We start from the raw sequence: 13761 nt of genomic DNA, 5'->3' as shown, positions 1-13761 counted from the left end.
ATGGGACGGTCGTAAATGGAACCCCAGTGAGTGGAATGGGAAGGTGGTAACTGGAACCCCAGTGAGTGGAATGGGATGGTGGTAACTGAAACCCCAGTGAGTGGAATGGGACGGTGGTAATTGGAACCCCAGTGAGTGGAATGGGACGGTGGTAACTGGAACCCCAGTGAGTGGAATGGGACGGTGGTAACTGGAACCCCAGTGAGTGGAATGGGACGGTGGTAACTGGAACCCCAGTGAGTGGAATGGGACGGTGGTAACTGGAACCCCAGTGAGTGGAAAGAGACGGTGGTCATTTGAACCCCAGTGAGTGGAAGGATACGGTGGTCATTGGAACCCCAGTGAGTGGAAGGATACGGTGGTAACTGGAACCCAGTGAGTGTAAGGGGATGGTGGTAACTGGAACCCCAGTGAGTGGAAGGAGACGGTGGTAACTTGAACCCCAGTCAGTGGAAGGATACCGTGGTAACTGGAACCACAGTGAGTGGAAGGATACGGTAGTAATTGGAACCCCTGTGAGTGGAAGGGGACGGTGGTAACTGGAACCCCAGTCAGTGGAATGGGACGGTGGTAACTGGAACCCCAGTGGGTGGAAGGGGACGCGTAACTGGTACCCCAGTGAGTGGAATGGGACTGTGGTAACTGGAACCCCAGTGAGTGGAATGGGACGGTGGTAACTGGAACCCCAGTGGGTGGAATGGGACACTGGTAACTGGAACCCCAGTGAGTGGAATGGGACGGTGGTAACTGGAACCCCAGTGAGTGGAATGGGACGGTGGTAACTGGAACCCCAGTGAGTGGAAGGGGACGTTGATAATTGGAACCCCAGTGAGTGGAATGGGACGGTGGTAATTGGAACCCCAGTGAGTGGAAGGGGACGGTGGGAACTGGAACTCCAGTGAGTGGAAGGAGACAGTGGTAACTGGAACCCCAGTCAGTGGAATGGAACGGTGGTAACTGGAACCCCAGTAAGTGGAAGGGGACGGTGGTAACTGGAACCTCTGTGAGTGGAAGGAGACGGTGGTAATTGGAACCCCAGAGAGTGGAATGGGACGGTAGTAATTGGAACCCCAGTGAGCGGAATGGGACTGTGGTAACTGGAACCCAGTGAGTGGAAGGAGACGGTGGTAATTGGAACCCCAGTGAGTGGAAGGAGACGGTGGTAATTGGAACCTCAGTGAGTGGAAGGGGACAGTGGTAACTGCAACACCAGTGAGTGGAAGGGGACGGTGGTAACTGGAACCCCAGTGATTGGAAGGAGACAGTGGTAATTGGAACCCCAGTGAGTGGAACGGGACAGTGGTAACTGGAAGCACAGTGAGTGGAGGGGGACGGTGGTAATTGGAACCCCAGTGAGTGGAGGGGGACTGTGGTAACTGGAACCACAGTGAGTGGAATGAGACGGTGGTAACTGGAACCCCAGTGAGTGGAAGGGGACGGTGGTAACTGGAACACCAGTGAGTGGAAGGATACGGTGGTAACTGGAACCCCAGTGAGTGGAAGGATACGGTGGTAATTGGAACCCCAGTGAGTGGAAGGGGACGGTGTAAACTGGAACCCCAGTGAGTGGAAAGATACGGTGGTAACTGGAACCCCAGTGAGTGGAATGGGACATGGTAACTGGAACCCCAGTGGGTGGAAGGGGACGCTGGGAACTGGAACCCCAGTGAGTGGAATGGGACGGTGGTAACTGGAACCCCAGTGAGTGGAAGGGGACGGTGGTAACTGGAAACCCAGTGAGTGGAAGGGGACGGTGGTAATTGGAACCCCAGTGAGTGGAATGGGACGGTGGTAACTGGAACCCCAGTGGGTGGAAGGGGACGCTGGTAACTGGTACCCCAGTGAGTGGAATGGGACAGTGGTAACTGGAACCCCAGTGAGTGGAATGGGATCGTGGTAACTGGAACCCCAGTGAGTGGAACGGGACGGTGGTAACTGGAACCCCAGTGAGTGGAAGGGGACGGTGGTAACTGGAACCCCAGTCACTGGAAGGATATGGTGGTAACTGGAACCCCAGTGAGTGGAAGGATACAGTGGAAACTGGAACCCCAGTGAGTGGAATGGGACAGTGGTAATTGGAACCCCAGTGAGTGGAAGGGGACGGTGGGAACTGGAACTCCAGTGAGTGGAAGGAGACAGTGGTAACTGGAACCCCAGTCAGTGGAATGGAACGGTGGTAACTGGAACCCCAGTCAGTGGAATGGAACGGCGGTAACTGGAACCCCAGTGAGTGGAAGGGGACGGTGGTAACTGGAACCTCTGTGAGTGGAAAGATACGGTGGTAACTGGAACCCCAGTGAGTGGAATGGGACATGGTAACTGGAACCCCAGTGGGTGGAAGGGGACGCTGGTAACTGGAACCCCAGTGAGTGGAATGGGATCGTGGTAACTGGAACCCCAGTGAGTGGAACGGGACGGTGGTAACTGGAACCCCAGTGAGTGGAAGGGGACGGTGGTAACTGGAACCCCAGTCACTGGAAGGATATGGTGGTAACTGGAACCCCAGTGAGTGGAAGGATACAGTGGAAACTGGAACCCCAGTGAGTGGAATGGGACAGTGGTAATTGGAACCCCAGTGAGTGGAAGGGGACGGTGGGAACTGGAACTCCAGTGAGTGGAAGGAGACAGTGGTAACTGGAACCCCAGTCAGTGGAATGGAACGGTGGTAACTGGAACCCCAGTCAGTGGAATGGAACGGCGGTAACTGGAACCCCAGTGAGTGGAAGGGGACGGTGGTAACTGGAACCTCTGTGAGTGGAAGGAGACGGTGGTAATTGGAACCCCAGAGAGTGGAATGGGACGGTAGTAATTGGAACCCCAGTGAGCGGAATGGGACTGTGGTAACTGAAACCCAGTGAGTGGAAGGAGACGGTGGTAATTGGAACCCCAGTGAGTGGAAGGAGACGGTGGTAATTGGAACCTCAGTGAGTGGAAGGGGACAGTGGTTACTGCAACACCAGTGAGTGGAAGGGGACGGTGGTAACTGGAACCCCAGTGAGTGGAAGGAGACAGTGGTAATTGGAACCCCAGTGAGTGGAAGGGGACAGTGGTAACTGGAACCACAGTGAGTGGAGGGGGACGGTGGTAATTGGAACCCCAGTGAGTGGAGGGGGACTGTGGTAACTGGAACCACAGTGAGTGGAATGAGACGGTGGTAACTGGAACCCCAGTGAGTGGAAGGGGACGGTGGTAACTGGAACCACAGTGAGTGGAGGGGGTCGGTGGTAACTGGAACCCCAGTGAGTGGAATGAGACTGTGGTAACAGTAACGCCAATGAGTGGAAGGGGACAGTGGTAATTGGAACCCCAGTGAGTGGAAGGGGACGGTGGGAACTGGAACTCCAGTGATTGGAAGGAGACAGTGGTAACTGGAACCCCAGTCAGTGGAATGGAACTGTGGTAACAGGAACCCCAGTGAGTGGAAGGGGACGGTGGTAACTGGAACCCCAGTGAGTGGAAGGGGACAGTGGTAACTGGAACCCCAGTCAATGGAATGGAACGGTGGTAACTGGAACCCCAGTGATTGGAATGGGACGGTGGTAACTGGAACCCCAGTCAGTGGAATGGGACGGTGGTAACTGGAACCCCAGTGAGTGGAAGGAGACGGTGGTGACTGGATCCCCAAAGAGTGGAAGGAGACGGAGGTCATTGCAACCGCAGTGATCGGAATGGGACGGTGGTAATTGGAAACCCAGTGAGTGGAATGGGACGGTGGTAATTGGAACCCCAGTGAGTGGAATGGGACGGTCGTAAATGGAACCCCAGTGAGTGGAATGGGAAGGTGGTAACTGGAACCCCAGTGAGTGGAATGGGACGGTGGTAACTGAAACCCCAGTGAGTGGAATGGGACGGTGGTAATTGGAACCCCAGTGAGTGGAATGGGACGGTGGTAACTGGAACCCCAGTGAGTGGAATGGGACGGTGGTAACTGGAACCCCAGTGAGTGGAATGGGACGGTCGTAAATGGAACCCCAGTGAGTGGAATGGGAAGGTGGTAACTGGAACCCCAGTGAGTGGAATGGGACGGTGGTAACTGGAACCCCAGTGAGTGGAATGGGACGGTGGTAATTGGAACCCCAATGAGTGGAATGGGACGGTGGTAACTGGAACCCCAGTGAGTGGAATGGGACGGTGGTAACTGGAACCCCAGTGAGTGGAATGGGACGGTGGTAACTGGAACCCCAGTGAGTGGAATGGGACGGTGGTAACTGGAACCCCAGTGAGTGGAAGGAGACGGTGGTCATTTGAACCCCATTGAGTGGAAGGATACGGTGGTCATTGGAACCCCAGTGAGTGGAAGGATACGGTGTCAACTGGAACCCAGTGAGTGTAAGGGGATGGTGGTAACTGGAACCCCAGTGAGTGGAAGGAGACGGTGGTAACTGGAACCCCAGTCAGTGGAAGGATACCGTGGTAACTGGAACCACAGTGAGTGGAAGGATACGGTAGTAATTGGAACCCCTGTGAGTGGAAGGGGACGGTGGTAACTGGAACCCCAGTCAGTGGAATGGGACGGTGGTAACTGGAACCCCAGTGGGTGGAAGGGGACGCTTGTAACTGGTACCCCAGTGAGTGGAATGGGACTGTGGTAACTGGAACCCCAGTGAGTGGAATGGGACGGTGGTAACTGGAACCCCAGTGGGTGGAATGGGACACTGGTAACTGGAACCCCAGTGTGTGGAATGGGACGGTGGTAACTGGAACCCCAGTGAGTGGAACGGGACGGTGGTAACTGGAACCCCAGTGAGTGGAAGGATACGGTGGTAATTGGAACCCCAGTGAGTGGAAGGGGACGTTGGAAACTGGAACCCCAGTGAGTGGAATGAGACTGTGGTAACTGGAACGCCAAAGAGTGGAAGGGGACAGCGGTATCTGGAACCCCAGTGAGTGGAAGGGGACAGTGGTAATTGGAACCCCAGTGAGTGGAAGGGGACGGTGGGAACTGGAACTCCAGTGAGTGGAAGGAGACAGTGGTAACTGGAACCCCAGTCAGTGGAATGGAACGGTGGTAACTGGAACCCCAGTGAGTGGAAGGGGACGGTGGTAACTGGAACCTCTGTGAGTGGAAGGAGACGGTGGTAATTGGAACCCCAGAGAGTGGAATGGGACGGTAGTAATTGGAACCCCAGTGAGCGGAAGGAGACGGTGGTAATTGGAACCTCACTGAGTGGAAGGGGACAGTGGTAACTGCAACACCAGTGAGTGGAAGGGGACGGTGGTAACTGGAACCCCAGTGAGTGGAAGGAGACAGTGGTAATTGGAACCCCAGTGAGTGGAAGGGGACAGTGGTAACTGGAACCACAGTGAGTGGAGGGGGACGGTGGTAATTGGAACCCCAGTGAGTGGAGGGGGACTGTGGTAACTGGAACCACAGTGAGTGGAATGAGACGGTGGTAACTGGAACCCCAGTGAGTGGAAGGGGACGGTGGTAACTGGAACCCCAGTGAGTGGAATGAGACTGTGGTAACTGTAACGCCAATGAGTGGAAGGGGACAGTGGTAATTGGAACCCCAGTGAGTGGAAGGGGACGGTGGGAACTGGAACTCCAGTGATTGGAAGGAGACAGTGGTAACTGGAACCCCAGTCAGTGGAATGGAACGGTGGTAACAGGAACCCCAGTGAGTGGAAGGGGACGGTGGTAACCGGAACCCCAGTGAGTGGAAGGGGACAGTGGTAACTGGAACCCCAGTCAGTGGAATGGAACGTTGGTAACTGGAACCCCAGTGATTGGAAGGGGACGGTGGTAACTGGAACCCCAGTCAGTGGAATGGGACGGTGGTAACTGGAACCCCAGTGAGTGGAATGGGACGGTGGTAACTGGAACCCCAGTGAGTGGAAGAGGTCGATGTTAACTGGAACCCCAGTGCGTGGAAGGGGACGGTGGTAACTGGAACCCCAGTGAGTGGAATGGGACGGTGGTAACTGGAACCCCAGTGAGTGGATTGGGACAGTGGTAATTGGAACCCCAGTCAGTGGAATGGGACGGTGGTAATTGGAACCCCAGTGAGTGGAATGCGATGGTGGTAACTGGAACCCCAGTGAGTGGAAGGAGACGGTGGTAATTGGAACCACAGTGAGTGGAAGGGGACGGTGGTAACTGGAACCTCTGTGAGTGGAAGGAGACGGTGGTAATTGGAACCCCAGAGAGTGGAATGGGACGGTAGTAATTGGAACCCCAGTGAGCGGAAGGAGACGGTGGTAATTGGAACCTCAGTGAGTGGAAGGGGACAGTGGTAACTGCAACACCAGTGAGTGGAAGGGGACGGTGGTAACTGGAACCCCAGTGAGTGGAAGGAGACAGTGGTAATTGGAACCCCAGTGAGTGGAAGGGGACAGTGGTAACTGGAACCACAGTGAGTGGAGGGGGACGGTGGTAATTGGAACCCCAGTGAGTGGAGGGGGACTGTGGTAACTGGAACCACAGTGAGTGGAATGAGACGGTGGTAACTGGAACCCCAGTGAGTGGAAGGGGACGGTGGTAACTGGAACCCCAGTGAGTGGAATGAGACTGTGGTAACTGTAACGTCAATGAGTGGAAGGGGACAGTGGTAATTGGAACCCCAGTCAGTGGAATGGAACGGTGGTAACAGGAACCCCAGTGAGTGGAAGGGGACGGTGGTAACTGGAACCCCAGTGAGTGGAAGGGGCCAGTGGTAACTGGAACCCTAGTCAGTGGAATGGAACGTTGGTAACTGGAACCCCAGTGATTGGAAGGGGACGGTGGTAACTGGAACCCCAGTCAGTGGAATGGGACGGTGGTAACTGGAACCCCAGTGAGTGGAATGGGACGGTGGTAACTGGAACCCCAGTCAGTGGAATGGAACGGTGGTAACTGGAACCCCAGTGAGTGGAAGAGGTCGATGTTAACTGGAACCCCAGTGGGTGGAAGGGGACGGTGGTAACTGGAACCCCAGTGAGTGGAATGGGACGGTGGTAACTGGAACCCCAGTGAGTGGAATGGGACAGTGGTAATTGGAACCCCAGTGAGTGGAATGGGACGGTGGTAATTGGAACCCCAGTGAGTGGAATGCGATGGTGGTAACTGGAACCCCAGTGAGTGGAAGGAGACGGTGGTAATTGGAACCACAGTGAGTGGAAGGGGACGGTGGTAACTGGAACCCCAGATGTTGGAAGGAGACGGTGGTAATTGGAACCGCAGTGAGTGGAAGCGGACTGTGGTAACTGGCAAGACAGTGAGTGGAATGAGACGGTGGTAACTGGAACCCCAGTGACTGGAAGGGGACGCTGGTAACTGGAACCCCAGTGAGTGGAAGGAGACGGTGGTAACTGGAACCCCAGTGAGTGGAAGGAGACAGTGGTAACTGGAACCTCAGTGAGTGGAAAGGGACTGTGGTAACTGGAACCCCAGTGAGTGGAAGGAGACGTTGGTGACTGGATCCCCAAAGAGTGGAAGGAGACGGAGGTCATTGCAACCGCAGTGATTGGAATGGGACGGTGGTAATTGGAAACCCAGTGAGTGGAATGGGACGGTGGTAATTGGAACCCCAGTGAGTCGAATGGGACGGCCGTAAATGGAACCCCAGTGAGTGGAATGGGAAGGTGGTAACTGGAACCCCAGTGAGTGGAATGGGACGGTGGTAACTGGAACCCCAGTGAGTGGAATGGGACGGTGGTAATTGGAACCCCAGTGAGTGGAATGGGACGGTGGTAACTGGAACCCCAGTGAGTGGAATGGGACGGTGGTAACTGGAACCCCAGTGAGTGGAATGGGACGGTGGTAACTGGAACCCCAGTGAGTGGAATGGGACGGTGGTAACTGGAACCCCAGTGAGTGGACGAGACGGTGGTCATTTGAACCCCAGTGAGTGGAAGGATACGGTGGTCATTGGAACCCCAGTGAGTGGAAGGATACGGTGGTAACTGGAACCCAGTGAGTGTAAGGGGATGGTGGTAACTGGAACCCCAGTGAGTGGAAGGAGACGGTGGTAACTGGAACCCCAGTCAGTGGAAGGATACCGTGGTAACTGGAACCACAGTGAGTGGAAGGATACGGTAGTAATTGGAACCCCAGTGAGTGGAAGGGGACGGTGGTAACTGGAACCCCAGTCAGTGGAATGGGACGGTGGTAACTGGAACCCCAGTGGGTGGAAGGGGACGCTTGTAACTGGTACCCCAGTGAGTGGAATGGGACTGTGGTAACTGGAACCCCAGTGAGTGGAAAGGGACGGTGGTAACTGGAACCCCAGTGGGTGGAATGGGACACTGGTAACTGGAACCCCAGTGAGTGAAATGGGACGGTGGTAACTGGAACCCCAGTGAGTGGAACGGGACGGTGGTAACTGGAACCCCAGTGAGTGGAAGGGGACGTTGGTAACTGGAACCCCAGTCAGTGGAAGGATACGGTGGTAATTGGAACCACAGTGAGTGGAAGGGGACGGTGGAAACTGGAACCCCAGTGAGTGGAAGGATACGGTGGTAACTGGAACCTCCGTGAGTGGAATGGGACGTGGTAACTGGAACCCCAGTGGGTGGAAGGGGACGCTGGGAACTGGAACCCCAGTGAGTGGAATGGGACGTGGTAACTGGAACCCCAGTGAGTGGAAGGGGACGGTGGTAACTGGAAACCCAGTGAGTGGAAGGGGACGGTGGTAATTGGAACCCCAGTGAGTGGAATGGGACGGTGGTAACTGGAACCCCAGTGGGTGGAAGGGGACGCTGGTAACTGGTACCCCAGTGTGTGGAATGGGATAGTGGTAACTGGAACCCCAGTGAGTGGAATGGGACGGTGGTAACTGGAACCCCAGTGAGTGGAACGGGACGGTGGTAACTGGAACCCCAGTGAGTGGAAGGGGACGGTGGTAACTGGAACCCCAGTCAGTGGAAGGATACCGTGGTAACTGGAACCCCAGTGAGTGGAAGGATACGGTGGTAATTGGAACCCCAGTGAGTGGAAGGGGACGGTGGAAACTGGAACCCCAGTGAGTGGAAGGATACGGTGGTAACTGGAACCCCAGTGAGTGGAAGGAGACGGTGGTAATTGGAACCTCAGTGAGTGGAAGGAGACGGTGGTAACTGGAACCCCAGTGAGCGGAATGAGACGGTGGTAATTGGAACCTCATTGAGTGGAAGGAGTCGGTGGTAACTGGAACCCCAGTGAGTGGAATGAGACGGTAGTAATTGGAACCCCAGTGAGCGGAATGGGACTGTGGTAACTGGAACCCAGTGAGTGGAAGGAGACGGTGGTAATAGGAACCCCAGTGACTGGAAGGAGACGGTGGTAACTGCAACACCAGTGAGTGGAATGCGATGGTGGCAACTGGAACCCCAGTGAGTGGAATGGGACGGTGGTAACTGGAACCCCAGTGAGTGGAAGGAGACAGTGGTAATTGGAACACCAGTGAGTGGAATGGGACGGTGGTAACTGGAACCCCAGTGAGTGGAATGGGACGGTGGTAACTGGAACCCCAGTGGGTGGAAGGGGACGCTGGTAACTGGTACCCCAGTGAGTGGAATGGGACAGTGGTAACTGGAACCCCAGTGAGTGGAATGGGACGGTGGTAACTGGAACCCCAGTGGGTGGAATGGGACACTGGTAACTGGAACCCCAGTGAGTGGAATGGGACGGTGGTAACTGGAACCCCAGTGAGTGGAACGGGACGGTGGTAACTGGAACCCCAGTGAGCGGAATGGGACTGTGGTAAGTGGAACCCAGTGAGTGGAAGGAGACGGTGGTAATTGGAACCCCAGTGACTGGAAGGATACGGTGGTAACTGCAACACCGGTGAGTGGAATGCGATGGTGGCAACTGGAACCCCAGTGAGTGGAAGGGGACGGTGGTAACTGGAACCCCAGTGAGTGGAAGGAGACGGTGGTAACTGGAACCCCAGTGAGTGGAATGGGACGGTAGTAATTGGAACCCCAGTGAGCGGAATGGGACTGTGGTAACTGGAACCCATTGAGTGGAAGGAGATGGTGGTAATTGGAACCCCAGTGAGTGGAAGGAGACGGTGGTAATTGGAACCTCAGTGAATGGAAGGGGACAGTGGTAACTGCAACACCAGTGAGTGGAAGGGGACGGTGGTAACTGGAACCCCAGTGAGTGGAAGGAGACAGTGGTAATTGGAACCCCAGTGAGTGGAAGGGGACAGTGGTAACTGGAACCACAGTGAGTGGAGGGGGACGGTGGTAATTGGAACCCCAGTGAGTGGAGGGGGACGGTGGTAACTGGAACCCAGTGATTGTAAGGGGATGGTGGTAACTGGAACCCCAGTGAGTGGAAGGAGACGGTGGTAACTGGAACCCCAGTCAGTGGAACGATACCGTGGTAACTGGAACCACAGTGAGTGGAAGGATACGGTAGTAATTGGAACCCCAGTGATGGAAGGGGACGGTGGTAACTGGAACCCGAGTCAGTGGAATGGGACGGTGGTAACTGGAACCCCAGTGGGTGGAAGGGGACGCTTGTAACTGGTACCCCAGCGAGTGGAATGGGACTGTGGTAACTGGAACCTCAGTGAGTGGAATGGGACGGTGGTAACTGGAACCCCAGTGGGTGGAATGGGACACTGGTAACTGGAACCCCAGTGAGTGGAATGGGACGGTGGTAACTGGAACCCCAGTGAGTGGAACGGGACGGTGGTAACTGGAACCCCAGTGAGTGGAAGGGGATGGTGGTAACTGGAACCCCAGTCAGTGGAAGGATACGGTGGTAACTGGAACCCCAGTGAGTGGAAGGATACGGTGGTAATTGGAACCCCAGTGAGTGGAAGGGGACGGTGGAAACTGGAACCCCAGTGAGTGGAAGGATACGGTGGTAACTGGAACCCCAGTGAGTGGAATGGGACGTGGTAACTGGAACCCCAGTGGGTGGAAGGGGACGCTGGGAACTGGAACCCCAGTGAGTGGAATGGGACGGTGGTAACTGGAACCCCAGTGATTGGAAGGGGACGGTGGTAATTGGAACCCCAGTGAGTGGAAGGGGACGGTGGAAACTGGAACCCCAGTGAGTGGAAGGATACGGTGGTAACTGGAACCCCAGTGAGTGGAAGGAGGCGGTGGTAATTGGAACCTCAGTGAGTGGAAGGAGACGGTGGTAACTGGAACCCCAGTGAGCGGAATGAGACGGTGGTAATTGGAACCTCAGTGAGTGGAAGGAGACGGTGGTAACTGGAACCCCAGTGAGTGGAATGAGACGGTGGTAATTGGAACCTCAGTGAGTGGAAGGAGACGGTGGTAATTGGAACCCCAGTGAGTGGAATGGGACGGTAGTAATTGGAACCCCAGTGAGCGGAATGGGACTGTGGTAACTGGAACCCAGTGAGTGGAAGGAGACGGTGGTAATTGGAACCCCAGTGACTGGAAGGAGACGGTAGTAATTGGAACCCCAGTGAGTGGAAGGAGACGGTGGTAACTGCAACACCAGTGAGTGGAATGCGATGGTGGCAACTGGAACCCCAGTGAGTGGAAGGGGACGGTGGTAACTGGAACCCCAGTGAGTGCAAGGAGACGGTGGTAATTGGAACCCCAGTGAGTGGAATGGGACGGTGGTAACTGGAACCCCAGTGAGTGGAATGGGACGGTGGTAACTGGAACCCCAGTGGGTGGAAGGGGACGCTGGTAACTGGTACCCCAGTGAGTGGAATGGGACAGTGGTAACTGGAACCCCAGTGAGTGGAATTGGACGGTGGTAACTGGAACCCCAGTGGGTGGAATGGGACACTGGTAACTGGAACCCCAGTGAGTGGAATGGGACGGTGGTAACTGGAACCCCAGTGAGTGGAACGGGACGGTGGTAACTGGAACCCCAGTGAGCGGAATGGGACTGTGGTAACTGGAACCCAGTGAGTGGAAGGAGACGGTGGTAATTGGAACCCCAGTGACTGGAAGGAGACGGTGGTAACTGCAACACCGGTGAGTGGAATGCGATGGTGGCAACTGGAACCCCAGTGAGTGGAAGGGGACGGTGGTAACTGGAATCCCAGTGAGTGGAAGGAGACGGTGGTAACTGGAACCCCAGTGAGTGGAATGGGACGGTAGTAATTGGAACCCCAGTGAGCGGAATGGGACTGTGGTAACTGGAACCCAGTGAGTGGAAGGAGATGGTGGTAATTGGAACCCCAGTGAGTGGAAGGAGACGGTGGTAATTGGAACCTCAGTGAATGGAAGGGGACAGTTTTAACTGCAACACCAGTGAGTGGAAGGGGACGGTTGTAACTGGAACCCCAGTCAGTGGAAGGAGACAGTGGTAATTGGAACCCCAGTGAGTGGAAGGGGACAGTGGTAACTGGAACCACAGTGAGTGGAGCGGGACGGTGGTAATTGGAACCCCAGTGAGTGGAGGGGGACGGTGGTAACTGGAACCACAGTGAGTGGAATGAGACGGTGGTAACTGGAACCCCAGTGAGTGGAAGGGGACGGTGGTAACTGGAACCACAGTGAGTGGAGGGGGACGGTGGTAACTGGAACCCCAGTGAGTGGAATGGGACGGTGGTAACTGGAACCCCAAGTGAGTGGAAGGGGACGGTGGTAACTGGAACCCCAGTGATTGGAATGAGACTGTGGTAACTGGAACGCCAATGAGTGGAAGGGGACAGTGGTAATTGGAACCCCAGTGTGTGGAAGGGGACGGTGGGAACTGGAACCCCAGTGAGTGGAAGGGGATAGTGGTAACTGGAACCCCAGTGAGTGGAAGGGGACGGTGGTAACTGGAACCCCAGTGAGTCGAAGGGGACAGTGGTAACTGGAACCCCAGTCAGTGGTATGGAACGGTGGTAACTGGAACCCCAGTGAGTAGAAGGGGACGGTGGTAACTGGAACCCCAGTCAGTGGAATGGGACGGTGGTAACTGGAACACCAGTGAGTGGAATGCGATGGTGGCAACTGGAACCCCAGTGAGTGGAATGGGACGGTGGTAACTGGAACCCCAGTGAGTGGAACGGGAAGGTGGTAACTGGAACCCCAGTGAGTGGAAGGGGACGGTGGTAACTGGAACCCCAGTGAGTGGAAGGGGACGGTGGTAACTGGAACCCCAGTGGGTGGAATGGGACGGTGGTATCTGGAACCCCAGTGGGTGGAATGGGACACTGGTAACTGGAACCCCAGTGAGTGGAATGGGACGGTGGTAACTGGAACCCCAGTGAGTGGAACGGGAAGGTGGTAACTGGAACCCCAGTGAGTGGAAGGGGACGGTGGTAACTGGAACCCCAGTCAGTGGAAGGATACGGTGGTAACTGGAACCCCAGTGAGTGGAAGGATATGGTGGTAATTGGAACCCCAGTGAGTGGAAGGGGACGGTGGAAACTGGAACCCCAGTGAGTGGAAGGATACGGTGGTAACTGGAACCTCAGTGAGTGCAATGGGACGTGGTAACTGGAACCCCAGTGGGTGGAAGGGGACGCTGGGAACTGGAACCCCAGTGAGTGGAAGGATATGGTGGTAATTGGAACCCCAGTGAGTGGAAGGATATGGTGGTAATTGGAACCCCAGTGAGTGGAAGGGGACAGTGGTAACTGGAAACTCAGTGAGTGGAAGGGGACGGTGGTAATTGGAACCCCAGTGAGTGGAATGGGACGATGGTAACTGGACCCCCAGTGTGTGGAAGGGGACGCTGGTAACTGGTACCCCAGTGAGTGGAATGGGACAGTGGTAACTGGAACCCCAGTGAGTGGAATGGGACGGTGGTAACTGGAACCCCAGTGAGTGGAACGGGACGGTGGTAACTGGAACCCCAGTGAGTGGACGGGGACGGTGGAAACTGGAACCCCAGTCAGTGGAAGGATATGGTGGTAATTGGAACCCCAG

This window comes from Hypanus sabinus, chromosome 1 (assembly GCF_030144855.1).
Source record: "Hypanus sabinus isolate sHypSab1 chromosome 1, sHypSab1.hap1, whole genome shotgun sequence".
NCBI classification, from domain to species: domain Eukaryota; kingdom Metazoa; phylum Chordata; class Chondrichthyes; order Myliobatiformes; family Dasyatidae; genus Hypanus; species Hypanus sabinus.
The sequence above is the reverse complement of the archived record's forward strand: the minus strand, read 5'-3'. Positions refer to the sequence as shown.